Source organism: Fukomys damarensis, unplaced genomic scaffold, assembly GCF_012274545.1.
Source record: "Fukomys damarensis isolate Sample0158 unplaced genomic scaffold, DMR_v1.0_HiC HiC_scaffold_4, whole genome shotgun sequence".
Lineage (NCBI taxonomy): Eukaryota > Metazoa > Chordata > Mammalia > Rodentia > Bathyergidae > Fukomys > Fukomys damarensis.
Genome location: NW_022900916.1, coordinates 38,564,215 through 38,580,011, shown reverse-complemented (window position 1 = coordinate 38,580,011; position 15,797 = coordinate 38,564,215).

Genomic DNA, 15,797 nt, shown 5'->3' with positions numbered 1-15,797 from the left:
AAGAAGAAGCCGCAGCATGGAACCCACACCAGCAAAGACTCCCTCCCTCTGCAAATTGCTGAGAGAGACACCAGACTGTGTATGTGGGGGGCACCGAATAGGAACCAGAAGGTTAGAAAGGCAGAGGGGTCAGAAGCTCTGTGGTTAGAGGAACCACCCAGCCTTGCTAACACCTGCCGAATGCATGAACTACCCAAATGCTGGAGGTTCCTGAATGTACTCAGTCCACCCTTGTTACTTCCTAGGGTTGCAAGATCAAATTCAGCTTAACTCTACCCCTTGGATTTTTTTCTGCCACAGCCAACTGCCCCTGGAGCCAAACATCCTTTCTCTGGTAGGTACTACATGAAGGCCAAAGCTGAAATCGGTAAAGACACATACACATTAAAAGTAAGAGGCTTCGGGCCAGGGATTTAGCTTAGTGGTTCTGCTGCCTGCCTTGCAAGCACAAGGTCCTGAGTTTGATCCTTGATACCAAAAAAAAAGAGGCTTAAATAACAGGAGAACTTTCACTTAAGCACCACACCCTCTTCATTGAGCACTTACTTTAGAGAAATAATTCATTGGAAGTTGCCCTCTGAAAGGTATGTATATCTGTTTAAGACCTCAGTAAGCCCCTTGCCATTGTCGGCCCTTTATGTCTTTCTCAGACACCTGGGAACCCTCCATTTGAAGAAATGACTGAGGAAGCTGGTGTCCTTAGCTCTGAGGGGAGGAGAGGAGCCTATCATGGTTCCAACTTCCAAAATTACTCCCATCACAAAGAGATGAGAAGTTGATTTTTCCTTTGTTTTTTGTGGTACCAGGGATCAAACTCGGGACCTTGCACTTGTGAGGCAGGCAGCAGAACCGTTGAGCCAAATCCCTGGCCTTGATTTTTCCTTTGGATGAAGGCAACTAGCAGCGGCTGACAGTGTAGCTCATAGAGTATTTACCTGGCATGCCTGAGGCCTTAGGTTCAATTCCCAGCACCACAAAAGGGGGAAAAAAAGTGCAATTAGCAAACACAGATGGCCACCCAAACAGTAGCCAGGTAAATTGGTCTGTGTGTGACAAATGGTACTACCAGGTCTTCCTACCTGAGGAGGGTTATTGTTTATCCTGAGAACGCATAGGTAACGGATTGGATCTGCTCGGCTGTGTTGAGACATAAAGTTCCTCTTCCTTTACAGGCTCTCATAGATGGCCTGTGACACACATCACATTCTGTTGGGTGCTTAGTCAATAATAAAACTGTGTTCGTTCTCTTCTGCCTTAGTGGGGGGATCTTCTGGGTTGGAGGGAGGTTTTATGTTTAATTGTAATTTCCCAGCAATTCCCACACTGTCCTACATGCCCTTCAGCAGGCAGAAGGCAGCCGAGGGAGGGGAAGGAGGAGAGGGAGGGTCACACAGACGGGGATAATGGAGCGTAGGTGTCACCTTGGAGAAACTCCTCCATCTATCCCAGACCTGGTGCTGGCCACACCCACAGCCCCAGCCAGCCTCCCTCAGAGCTCTCTCTCTCCCCACCTTCACCTATGCCCATTATGCACTGATTGTTAAACTTCTTTGACTTTCCAGTCAGCAACTCTATCTACTCTGAATACAGGGCTAGATATGTCCTGGACCCACTATGGAGGTTCCCAGATCCCATTTTCTATTTCCTAAGTTCTCTTTAAGCCCACAATGAACCCCTTTCACCTGGAACCTCATTTGTGACATTTAAAAAATCACTTTTCTAGGGAAAGATTAAGTGTACTTTGCTTTTTCCATGAAGAAAGATTGTGTCAAGTAAATTTGTCAGTGCATTTTCTGGAAGCATTGAGTTGACCTGAGCGCCCAAATGAATACTTGAGCGTTTGGCAAGTCGGCACTGTGGGCTGTCGGATGTGGGTTGTTTCTCTCCCTCGTCCTCTCTCCACTCCCCACAGTGCAGTGGGAACCCTGCAGAGGATGGGTCCATGTTGCCCTGGGCTCTGTCCTGAGCAGCCCAGGGAAGACTCGGAGTGGAGAGGCAGTTTGGTTTAAAGTCTTTCACCTGGGAAGCTTCCAAAGGCATTCTGCTAATGTGCAGCTTCCTCTCCCAGAGTTCTGCCTTAGCTGAGGGGCCAGGGCACCACCTGTCTCCAAGCCCATGAGGCTGTTAAGGGGACTCAGAGCAGGAGCCCACCCTATGAATTCAGAGTGCTGAGGGTGAAGGTGAGATCAAGACCTCTCCACCCTGGCTGATCATCATAGCACCTGGGGAACTCCTAAAAAATTCTGATGCCTGGCACCACGTCCAGACATCGTGATGTTATTGGTCTGGGCTGAGACCTGGGCACCAAGAATCTCTGAAGAGCACAGCCAGGGTTAAACCTACCCAGATGGGGGAAAGAGCCCTGGCCTCTCATGTTATCCAGAACTAGAACTGCTGAGTGGCTTTGAGCAGGTTAATTGACCTCTCTGAGCTTCTACTTTCTCATTTTCAATATTGGAAAAGTTTTAGCCACTTTGAAGGGTGGACTGCAGCCTGGCTTCCTCCACCAACACAACCTGGGTTAACTATCAATAACTCTCCCCTGTCAAAAAGTGCAAATTTACCTGGGCTTGGTGACATACCCCTGTATCTACTACTTGGGAGGCTAAGGCAGGAGGATCCCAAGTAAAAGCCAGCATGAACAACTCGGTATGCCACTGTCTCAAAAAAAGTGGGGAGGTGGTAATATAGAACAGATAGCACAGTACTGGAGCATTTGCCCACCACATGTGAGCCCACAGATTCAATCCCCAGCACTGCAAAAAAAAAAAGTACATTTGGGCCAGGGATTTAGCTCAGTGGTTCTGCTGCCTGCCTCACAAGCGCAAGGACCAGAGTTAGATCCCTGGTACCAAAAAAAGTATATTTACCATCAATAATTAACTGTGATACCAATAAAAACTCAGTCCTTATTATTTAAAAGGTGCTGCTCCTGGGGTCACAGAAAAGAAGATTCCAGGGTCTGTCTGTCCTCCTTGCTTCTTTGGAAAGTGTCCTGCCAGTGACTCCTCACCCTCTCTTGAAACCCTGTTTCAGCTCCTTTCATCAAATTGTAGTTAATCAAACCCTCCCTGGAACTCAGTAGGCTACTCCCAGCATAGAGTTAAAGTCCCGCATGCTGGATACTATTGGAAAGCAATGAGCTCGCTGGAAACAATCAGGTTTGTGTCACAGTATTAATAAACAGGAAGCAGCTTAGATCAGGAACTGAGCCTCGAACTTAATGCCAGATCACATGGGTTCTAGACTGTGTATGTGTGTGTACTTGAGCACTCAGCTAAATTTTAGACTGTAGTTCTGAAAGACGGGGTGGGTTGGAAGTGCTGCTCTGAAAAGTGTGCGATCCACAGCGCAGGCCCAGTGTCAGTCTCAGCAGGAGGAAAGATGGAGCTTCACAGCACTGCAGGGTGTGTCTGAGTCATTAAAAGACTGACCTTTTCCCAAGCATGCCCCTCTGTCGTACTTCCTGAACCTGCTGCTAGTGCAGCACTCTGCCAGGTGTAGCAAGCAGGGGTAAAGCTGAAATAGCTACAGATCCTGCCTGCCCCCACTTGGATGCATCGTGGTCGGAGAGTTCAGATGAGTCATGCATGTAATGGACTCTATCCGGGGTTCGGCAGGCTTGCTGGAGGAGGCAGGAGTGAGCGGCGCACTGAGGACGACTCTGGGTAATGGAACAGGAAATGCTTTCCTGATGTCAAGGGTGCTAAGGAGCTCAGGATGTGAGGCATGCAGGAGTCGATTCCTGCAGCTCTTTTGTTAGTTTTAGACTATTCCTAGAGAGGAATTGATGGTCAAGAGGTGTGCATATTTTTAAGGCTGTGTGTGTGTGTGTGTGTGTGTGTGTGAATCAAATCTAGGGAGTACTCTACCTACCACTAAGCTACATCCTCAGCCCTTTTATATTTTTTGTTTAAGACAGCATCTTGCTACGTTGCCCAGGCTGGCCTCAAACTTGTGATCCTCCTGCCTCAGCCTCCAAGCAGCTGGGATGATAGATGTGAACCACCATTTCTAGCTATTTGAAGGCTTTAGTCCAGCATCCTCCAGAAGGAAAGTGCCCGTGTACACTGCGATGCCAGCAGCCTCTATCTGAACCTGCAGGAGAGGCAGATGCAGGGCTGTGAGTGTCCCATCTGCTCAACAAACATTTGCCCAACACTGGGCTGGAGTGGGTGTGCAGGGATAAAAATTAGAACAGGCAGATGGGGGGCCCAGTTGGCTGGCAGTGACAGCCCACAGTTCAGCAGTGCGGGCAAACCTAGGGCTCCCCTTAGAGCCAAAAATAATTTTTGAGCTGGAAAGAGCCTGTCCATTCTGGTTCTTCCTCTGTGTGGCTATTCATTTACTCTATGGAATTATTCACAAGGTTCCTCCTGGTCTCTCTGGGTTACCTGACTCTCCAAGGTGCAGCTTAATGTCCTGGCTGCTGCTTTCCTTTAGCAAAGGAGGGATTCCCAAGGTGCTCAGTGACCTTCCCAGCTCCCAGCTCCCTGCAAGTGGCTTGGCTGTGCTTTCGCCTCTCGGAGCTGTATCGTGGGAGCCCTTCACGTAGGCCTCTGAGGCCTCCAATGTATGCATACCTGTTGACTGGCAGTTAGAAATGATCCTAGGGAAATACACATGAATATTGGCAGAGATTTAGCTATAGGGTTATGCATGAGAACTTTGTTCATGAGAAGAAAGAAAATCATTGAAAATGATCTACATTTCCAACCACAGGGATTGGTTAAATAATTTATGGCATATTTATACACTGCAGACATTATAAGTTACAACATGGAAAAGTATTTAATGACATGAAAAGAAATTTAAGGAGACTGCAAAACAGTATGTACTATATGATACTACTCCTGACAGGAAAATATATACATATATAGGGAAACAAAGATGAGAGAAAAGTTTAAATCAAAAATACAAAACATTTGTGATTTCAGAGTAGTGGAATGATAAGAAATTTGAATTATCTCCTATGGGGTGTTTTTCTACCTAAAATGTGTATCAGAATAAAAAATAACCCTATTGTTCAAAAATGACACATTCAAGGCACAGGATAATGATTCCCGTTTAAGAATCATGCAGGAACCTGGTGAGGTAGCAAATGCCTATAATCCTAGCACTCTGTTAAGCAGAGGCAAGAGGGTTGAAAATTTGACCCCAGCCTGGGCTGGGAACTACTTTAGTCGAAGACACCGGGTTCAATGCCCAAAAGATTGGGCAAAGTACTGCAAAAGATGATGTACAGGTAGGGGCGGGAGCCACACCCCCAGGAGCAGGCCTCCCCCGGGAGAGCAGCTCTGCCTTGCCATCCTCCGCGGGGTGCAGTGCAGCTACCCTGCTGCTTATGCAACGGAGCTGCAAGAGAAACGCACTTAGTAGCCTTCGCCCGGGCAGACAGAGCTTCTGACTCCGTAATGGCACAAAGAACTCAGGCCCAGAGGTTGCCTAAAAGCAGGAAGGATGAATTTTTTCTGGCCTCTGCGTTCCACTCCGCTGAGCAGGCACACCGGAACTCCTTCCCTGCTGGCTGTTCAGCCCATGCAGAGCAGACTGCGCCATGTGCGTCTGATGCCACTGCTCTGATGAATAATTAACACTTGCAGAGTGCTTTACTTGTAAAAACCCAAATGATTCGTACAACATCTCTAAGCCGGGTACAGCGATGCTTTCATTACACATGAGGCAGTAGATGCAGAGAGGGTATAAATATCGTGGCCAAAGTCAGATGCTAATAAATTGCAGAGACAGGATTCAACCCAGACAATGTGGCCCCAGGGCCACTCCTCGGAGACCCCGTGCCATGTAGCCTCTCTGGCTGACAGCTACTGTCATAGTTGTTTCCATGGTGATTCTGGGTTTTTCCTCCAAGACTGGACTCCTCCATGGTGTCCAATATGTCCTTCATGCTCACAGGATCACACAAGACCTTCCCAGGGACTTGCACCCTGGGCACCTGAAGCTCACCTTCTTTACTGCGACAGCAGGGAAAGTCGATGAAGCCTGTTGAACGAGACTCAGTTGTTGTGGTAAAAGCTCGTGTACAAGTGATTATGAAACTGGGGAAGCCTCAGTGTGCGAGAGCTCAGCTTTTTGGAGGGTTCAAGTTTTCTTGCTGTTTCTCCAGAGCATCTGCCCCAGAGCCTGTTCAGCCCCAGGTTCCTGGATCCAGCTCTACAAAGGATCAGGGCCCAAAGTCTTCCTCTCCTAGAGGAAAGGGAGACCAGGTGAGAAAAAGAGCACACAGCCTAGAGGGGAAGCCTGCTTCGTCTTCAGCTTCTTGGCTGTTACTCTTTCTTTGGGGCTTCTGGGCTGGATTCCAACCCAGGATGTAAGAGGTTGTAACCATGTCTGAGCAGATCGGTGCAGAAATACGAACAAGGCTCATCTCAGTGTGGTGGGACCACGGATGACTTTGTTCATGGCTTTCCTTCTCTGCCTTTTCTAATTTTCTGCACTGAATATGATTATTTAGGCAGTTAAATAATTAAAGGAGGCAAAAGTCACTGTTTCTGCTTCTCCCTTGCAGAACTCTGTGTAGGCTGTTAAACTCCAAGGTGCCCTCTATGTCACGTGGCTTTCTCAGAGTCTGAAGTGACCTTTGCACCATCAAATTCCCATCCCCTTTGTTTTTCTTTCATTCCCTCAGGTGCATAGTAATTTGCTCAAAACCTTGCAGATTACAGAGTGTCCCACAGGCCTGATCTTGCTGTGCCTCACCACTCTGGTTTCATGAAATCATCTTCATGTCTTTGTAGATGATGCCTATATGTTTCCATGGTGACTCTGGGTTTTCCCTCAAAGGCTGAACTCCTCCAGGATATGAGCTATGTCCTTCATGCTTATGGGACTACAAGGGACCTAGCTCCATCTGGGGGACCACCCTGGTCCCTCAGCTGGACTTCAGCCCCATTAACTGCTGAACATTTGCAATTTGGATGTTCAAAACAACCACGCTGACATCTTAGTCCCTCCTTCCCCTTCACATTCAGTCACCTCCTCAGTTCTTTGTCTGTACCAGCAGTGGCAACACTGGGCACTAAGTGGGAAAGCTGATGGTAATATGACCACTTTTTGCCTTCTGGGTTGGTCAAGCTGGTGTTCTCTTCAAAATGTCTTTGGGATCTGAATTTGTTGTCTGTTGCTTTAACTAAATACTACAGACTTGAAAACTTACAAAGAACAAAAGGTTCATTCTCTCATTGTTCTGAACGCTGGGAGGTGAGAATACGCAACTGGCAAGGCCCTTCTTACTGATGGGGACTCTCTGAAGTGCCCTGGGGTGGTACGGGGAGGGCTTCATTTAACAAGGGGGGCACGTGTAAGAGGCAGAATTACCCTGGCTTCTGTAACAAACCCACTCTCCAGATAACCCATTAATCCATTAATGAGTGGATTAACACATTTTTCTATCCTTATGGCCTAATCATCTCTTAAATGGTCCCACTTCTTAGTCTCTCACAATGGAAATTAAATTTCCCGGTTGGTTTTGGTGGAGCCACTCACCTGTGGCAGAATCTCTCCATCCTGACCTGCACTGCTCTTCACTCATACTTCAGACCCACTTCTGAAGTGAAGAACTGCGTCTCATTTGCTCTTATCCCTCTGGGATCTAGCCTAGTGCCCGTGCATGATATGTCCCTCACAGAGGATTCTTGGTTCAGTAAACAAGTACATCAACAAATGGGTGGATAAATAATGCTGTATAATTCATCACAATGGCTTTGGTTTTTTCCCATTAGTCTTTTCTGTATTTTTCTGCCAGGTGACTCTTCCCAAATAGCGACTTGACCATGTGAATCCCCTCTGGTGACTTCAATGCCACCTGTTGGTTATCAGGTTCTCAGAAATCCAGTGCCTCTCTATCAGTTTTTATAAAGAATCTTTTCTCTTGTTCCCTAAGGCTTCCATTCTGCTGGGCTGGCCCCTTAGCCTCCTCTCAGAGAATCCTATGGCAAACCCTTTGCTTGTCTAGTTGCCCTTTGCTTTTCTGTGCTTGACAGCTCAGCCTCTGGTGCTGACACTTACTGTTCGCTCATTGTTTCCTGAGTGTAGTGGGCATTCCCTCCCATGATGGACTGATTATAGTAAAGGTTCCAATCTGTTCATGCCTCCCTGGGTTTCTCCTTTTGAGTAGTCTCCTTCCATGGACACCCTGGGCTGACCGTACGGCTTGTGTTGGTCAGTGAGAAACAGCAAACATGATGCTAGCAGAGATTTGAAAAGTGCTTGCACATAGGGGTTTGCTTCTTGTATCGCTCTTGGGAACCAAGCAACTGTCACCATGGATACAAACCCAGGTTAGTCCTGTTACCCTCATCAACTCAGTTGACAGCCAGCCAACCACCAGACATATAAGTAAGGCTATATTGCTGACCCACAAAATTATGAGATAAATAAAAGGTCGCTCCTTCAAGTTCTGGGGCTGGAAAGTAATATAGTCTGTGATCCCATAAGACTGCATTTTATAACCAGATAAATAATGATGTGAAGACCACATTTTGAAATTCTCCTTGTCAAGCTATAGATTTCCTAATGGAGGTATAAAAACATTTACTAGGTCTGGGGATTTAGCTCAGTGATTCTACCACCTGCCTTGCAAGTGCAAGGACTGGAGTTGAATCCCTAGTACGAAAAAAATTTTTTGGCTAAACTTTTGGGTTTATTTTTCATTATTTTGTTAAAGAAAGTCCAGAGCAGAGGAGGAAGAGGGAGCAAAAGGGAGAACAGAGGGCAAGATCAGAGGAAAGTGGAAAAGAAAAGGACAATGTTATATAACCACCATGGATCTTTCCCGGGGGGTGTCCCACAGAATCTCGTCAGCAATCTGTAGCATCAGCAGAGACCCGGCTGGAGGAAGCTGAGACCATTTGCCCAAGGGACCAATTGACTCACCTACCCTGATGCAGGTACACATGACCCATGACAAGACTGGTCTGGACAAGAAGGCCAGGAACTGTATGTGCCCTAAAGATGAGACCCTGGCTTTCTCATTTTCCCAAAACCTACTGGCTCCACCAGTCAATTAACATCTGGGAAACTAAGGCACGGCTAAGCCAAGCGACCCACCCTCATCACCAAATCCTTGCTTCCTTAGCCACCCCGAGACCTGCTGCTCACCAAATGGGCAGAGCCAGCCGGGGTGAGGAGGGGAGCAAAGTCTAAGCAGCTCAGTGGACTTATGCTTTTATAAGCTGGGCCTTTAAAAAGTGGGAACGCTGGAGCCCCCCACTGTCAGGAGCAGAACCTTTCTACAAAAGAGTAGGTATGAGTGAGTCGGTTGTTCATTGCAGTTGTGTCTGTTCTCCCCCATCCTCCTCCACTAAGAAGCCCTGTTGGAAGCTTAAAGCCTGAGCCAGAACCATCCAAGCAAAGCAAAATGAAGTGCAAGTCAGCATTGGGAGGAACTGAATAAATCCAGTGATCACTCACTGATGAATAAATCCATGGGGAAGAACTAGAGAAAGTTGAGAAACAGGTGAGACCCAAGAGTGGTGAGTGGCCTTGTGATGGGCTGTCTGTCCATCTGCAGCACAGCTTGCTATCCTGGCTCCCTGGCCCTACTCTGTTTTGTCCAGCTGCAGTCTTTACCAGGCCAGTCAGAAGAGCGTTCATCCAAAATCATGGGTGTATTTATTCGGTTATTTATCCCATAGATAGCTATTTAGGGCTTACTGCTTGGTACAAACACTACTTGAAGACTAAAAATGCAAACATTTGCTCAAAGCTTCATTTAACAGTTTATGGAGCCCTTACAGACTTTGAGATTGGGCAGGCACAGTCTTGACCCCCAGGGAAGTCACATTCTCATGATGCAGACAAAAAAATAGGTAAAGTCAACCTTGGAGCAGAGAAGGGATATTAGTGCAAAACTGAAGAACTCAGAATAAAGTATGGCTCCAGTTAATATTAAGGTATCGAGGCATTGGAGATTTAGCTCAGTGGTGCCGGCATCTGCCTCGCAAGCACAAAGACCCGAGTTCAATCCCCAGTACCAAAAAATTTTTAAAAAGTAAGATATCTATATTAGCTCATTATTTGTGACTACACTGATGTTAATAGAAAAAAATGGGGTGAGGTATATGGAAAATCTCTGTTCCATCTTTGTAACATTTCTGTAAGACTAAATTCTAAAGTAAACATTCTTTTAAAATACCTGGGCCATGTGGTGTGCACATGTAGTTCTAGAATAGTTAGCATGGATCAGACCCTACCTCCTGTCGGTCATGGGCTAAGGGCCACCTCCCCAGCAATATGTAAGGGTTGTAGTCCTGCCTATGGTCCTGCCTCCCTAACTCCCAAACAGTACTCAGAGTTCATTCTTGGGGAAGTCACTCAGGCACAGGGGCAGAAACACCCCAAGGATCTGAAAGTAACCTTTGCATGGACAAACTCATTGTCTACTCATCCAAAAGGGTTGCCTCCCATAGAAAAATTATAACAGAGTGAATCATGGGTAAGGACATGGGCAACTGACACAGAAGAATGACTCAGCATGAGCTGTCAAACATGCTCAGTACAACTCTCTGGGAGCTACTCAGAAAGCTGAAGTGGGAGGATTACTTGAGCCTCGGAGTTCAAGACCACCTCGGCAACGTTAGCAAGACTCTCTAAAAAAGTAAACAGACAAAACAAATAAACAAATGATAAATTAGTAGTTAATTGATCAATTATAGATTTTGTTTGTTGCTACGCAGAAATCAGGGGGAACATCTGTCATTAGCAGAACTCAGACTATTCCTGCATCATGCACCTGACAGTTATCCATGGAGTACCTGCTTTGCATCAGGCACTGTGTCAGGCTAAAAATAGGGAAGCAAATGAGATCTTGAGGAGCCGTCCTCTAATAAGTCACATGTGTATCAAAAGAACCAATCACACACACACACACACACACACACACACACACACACACATGCCACATTTAATTTTGGAACTCACAGTCATACTATTTGACTGAATCATCTAGCTATTTGTTAGATGTAGCTGCAAGCCTATGTAGATCTGCAGGTGTGAGTTGAAAGGCATCTTTCACATACAGAAAGCTACTTGGGATTACCTGAAATCATACTGGAGCTCTAACCTTCTCCTGCTTTGCTCCATCCTTCACAGGGTGCCACCTGTCACTCTGCAAAGCCTGGAGATCTATGAGGCCACCTCCAGCCATGGTGTACCTCATGGTTGCTGCCATCAGCTCTCCACAGACTGCAGAGACAGCTTGACTGAGAATGGTGGCATCTGATGATGTTTTCATGTGTGTAGAAGGAAATGTTATGTAAAGATGAGGACAGGCCAGGTAACCAAAGACACGAGCTCTAGCCAGGCTCTAGCTGTGACTTGTGGGACAAGTTCCTTGACCACTCTGGATCTTGGGCTCCCTTGGACAGCACCGAATATGACCTGCTCTACCTCTTCTGTGTGTTACTGACAAAATCAAATGAGATGGTAATAAGAGTTTTGAAAAACAAAAAACACTATTCAAAGCCAAAGTGCTAGAATGAACTTTTTATAAAAGCCTGAAGATCAGGATTCAAGCAAAAAAGGATTTTTAAGTTTTACTATTTAATGATAAAGTCAAGTGTCAGAAGTGTGGCAGTACATCACAGTTGAGTACAGTGAGCACAACTTGTTTTATATCTAAGAGCCACTTCTCTCCTCCCAAGCGCATAGAACCCCTCTCCTCTCTCACTGGTTCAGAATTGCATCATGCATTTGGAGGGTGTTATGGAGCACCTGCTACTCATCAGGGACCATGAGACAGGCCTCTCTCCATCTGCCTGGATCTACTCCAACCCAGGAGGAGAATTCTGCTTGGTCTCAATCGGCCGTGGCGATCCTGTTCCATTTTGCCAGGGACTTGCAAGGGATGGGCCTATGTCCCACCTGGCCTACCTCTGCCCTGCCTTTCCTACTGGTGTGAGGATACAATGCACAAAGAGGTAGCATTCCTCTTGCAGCCACAAGACTGAACGCAAGTACACAAGGGAAATACAGAAGTTCGGAAAGAGAAGGATCCTTGAGGATGCCACTGCGCTCTCACACTCGCCCCCGCCCAGCTCCTGTGTAGAAGAGATAACCAAATATTGTTAATGCTTGAACCACTGTTACTTACAGTCAATCGCATTTGCAAATTGGTGCAACCTCTGAGGAATAGAACTTGGCAATGTATTTCTATTTTGAATGTGTATACCCTTTGACTCAGTAATTCTACTTAGCAGAATTTCTCCTGCACATATACTCTCACAGTGCTCAAATTGCTATATTTCAATATAAGAATTACAATATTATGTATGTAACAATATGGTTAGATAGATTATGGTTTATCCATAAAATGGAACACACATTACTTTATAAGGACAGATGCAGGGCTAAAGGTGTAGGGAAAGTGGGAAGGGTAGGGGAAAGGAAATAAGGGAAAAGAAAAAATATGAGAAAATGAAAAAAATGGAAATAAAGTTTTTGTAAATAAGGAAGGGAGGAGGGGGTGAAGGGACGGCAGGGGTAAGGGGTAAAAATGAGAACCAAGACCTGTCATGTAAAGGCACAAGATCCCAATGATGAATGTAACTCTACTGTATACCTAAAATTTACCAATAAACTCAATGAGAAAATAAATAAATAAAAGGACAGGTGCAGGTTCAGGTTCAGATATACTAGCAAATTATATTCTAGCTATAGTGAGGGAAAGAAATAAGATTAATAATGGCTGAACCTGGAAGACAGGCACATAGAGATTTGTCATGCCATTTTTTCTTATAAATGTATTGTGAGGATTTCAAATTTTCCAAAATAAAAAAAATTTAGAGACAAAGAGCGGGAACTGCAACATGATTAGTATAACATCATTTGTAAATACGTGGTTTTCAAAGAAAACACATACACAAAGGTTAGGGGAAAAATCAAGATATGATATGTATATGTACCAACACTCCATGATGAACATATTCATTATGTATGTCAAATAAATGCTAACAAAAAATTTTTAAAGAATAAAAGGCAACTGGTGATGGCCAGTAATGTCAAAACAAACAGGTTAAAACAGAGTAACTAATAAGACATTTCTGAGACACTTAAGGAAATCTAACGAAGACTAGGTCCTTTGTGATGTTAAGAAATTGCTATTGTGTGATAATGGTTTGGTGGTTATATAAAAATTCTTATTTTAGGAAATACTAAAGTATTTGAGATGGAATTCATGCTTGCAATTGGTTTTGAAATGTTTTTGCCCCAAATTAAGCAAATAAATCAGCAGATGCACAAAAGAATTGTTATGTGTGTGTGAGAGGTATATTCATTATGCTATTATTTACCTTTCTGTATGTTTGACATTTTCATTTAAAATGTTTTAATAATGAACAGGGCTGTGAACTGGGGATGTTGCCATGGATAAAAGAGACCCTGTATGGTCTTTGGGGAGCAGGTCTCCATTAAGAAGTCTTTTTCTTTTCATTAAGTTTATTGGTACTTTTTAGGTATACAGGATAGTTACATTCATCATTGGGATCTTGTACCTTAACAAGATGTATCTTGGTTCTTATTTTTTCCCCATTCCCCTGCCCTCCCTTCACCCCCTCCACCCTTCCCTATGTACAGACTTTATTTTCATTTTTTCCTTTTTCTCATTTTTTTCCTTTCTTTCCTTTCCCCTACCCTTCCCACTTCCCCTACTCCTTTAGCCCTTTTCTTCCTGTTTCACATTATCAATTATACAATTTGAACCTTATTTACACTTTCAGTTTTTCACACCAGAGAAACTATTCAGTATTTACACATGTATGTTGTATTTATTTCACTTGAGTATGGCCTCAATGTGCATCCATTTAGCTATAAATGTCTCCAGTTTCTTATTCTTTATGGCTGAGTAGTACTCCATTTTATAGAAAAATCACATATTCTTTATCTACTCTCCAGTTGATGGGAAATTGGGCTGCTTCCAAGTTTTAGCTATTACAAACTGTGCTGCTATAAACATAGGTGCACATGTATCACTGTGGTATGATTCTTTCAATTCTTTTGGAAAGATATCCAGCAGAGGGATGCTGGGTCAAATGGGACTTCTAATCCTAGTTCTCTGAAGTATCTCCATATTGATTTCCACAGAGGTTGCACCAGCCTGCACTCCCACCAACAATGGAGAAGGGATCCTTTCTCCCCACAACCCCGCCAACATTTGTTATTAGCTGATTTCTATCAAGAAATTCTCTCTGGGTTGAAGTGGAATCTCAGTGTTGTTTTCATCTGCATCTCTCAAATGGCCATTGTTGTTGAACATTTTTTCATATATTTATTTACTGTTTTTACTTGATTGAGAAATATCTGTTCATTTCAAATGCCCATTTTTGAATCAGGTCTTTGTATTTGGGGAGTCTGGGGGCTTTTTTGTGTTTTTGTTGTTGCTGTTGTTTATGTAGTCTAGATAGTAGACCTTTGTCTGAGGAGCAGCTGGTAAAACAATTTTCCCACATTGTAGGTTGTCTCAGCTCTGGTGGTGGTTTCTCTTGCAGTGCAGAAGCTTTCTATTAGGAAGTCTCAAATGCAATAATGGCTGCCTCCAGGACAGGTGTGAATCTGCTTTTCTGGGTTCTTTTCACACCCTCATCACTGAACGTGTATTTTCCCAAGTTGTTCAGGTCTGCTATCACTGTAGCCTGGTGCATTAACCTAACACAAGTCAAAACTCAGCTCTGGCTGTGGGCTGCCCCCAGGATCCCATTCAGCAAACTATTCCTGGGCACATCCACAGGTGTTTGGCAGAGTGAAGGTAAGAGGACATCAAAAGTGTCGTCCTGACTCCTCTTCCCCATTTACAACCTAGGGGAGGAGAGTGAACAGGCCCCTGATGGAGCCAGGGTGGTGGAATTGGCAGGAAGAGCAACCAGGCCAGGCCCCCTCAGTGATGGAGAGAGAGCCGGGTGGGATGGGGAGATCAGCCTGTGGAGGGATGGAGGAGTCACCAGGCAAAGCAGAAGCCTCTGCAGAGTGGACGTGCATGCCCTAGCTCAGGCGTGGGCAAACTTCATCCGTAAAGGGCCAGATGGCAAATGCTTTAGGTTTGGCTGGCCAAAAGGCAGAATTGGGATATTTTGTAGGGACTTATGTGCAAGAAGGAAACGTTTCTCAAAAATGTGGACAAAATTCAAATCTTTATTTGTAGACACTGAAATGTAAATTTTCTATAATTTTCACATATCAGAACTGGTCCCTGTCTCCTGTCAGATCACTTAAGTGTGTAAAATCCATTTCTAGCTCGTGGGTTGAACTTGGTACAGTCTGCATCCTCCTACCTAACACCGTCACTGGTTTGTTTTTAGGACCACTCTCAGCTGTAGGACCGAATGGGACTCGGTAGTCGTTGGTACTGGGGTCCCTGGCCCACCTCCACCGCTGCGGGCTGGGGACCGTCATTTAACCTCCCTGATCTGTCTCCTCACTGTGGAACCCAAGGATAAAGCCACCTTATTTACAGACTAAGGTGAGGGAAACACCGCCACGTAGGGGACATCCTCCTTTTTACAAAGGAAATGCCAGCTTGAGGATGACACGGATTCCGGAGCCTCCGCACCACGGGCGCTGCTACTCTTGGAGTCGGGACGCGCGTCTCCGGGGTGCCAGCCGAAGACCTCCCTCTTGAACCTGTTTCTAGTGCTCCAGAGCAGGGGTGGGGAGACCCGCACCCTCTCCACTGATTCCGAGTGAGGGCATTGGGCCCACAGCGGCCGCTCCCTGTAACCCGGGGGTCGCTGGCGTGCAGCGCCGTCGGGGTTGAGCGCTGTGGAAGCCGCAGCCCGCTGTCCCAGCTC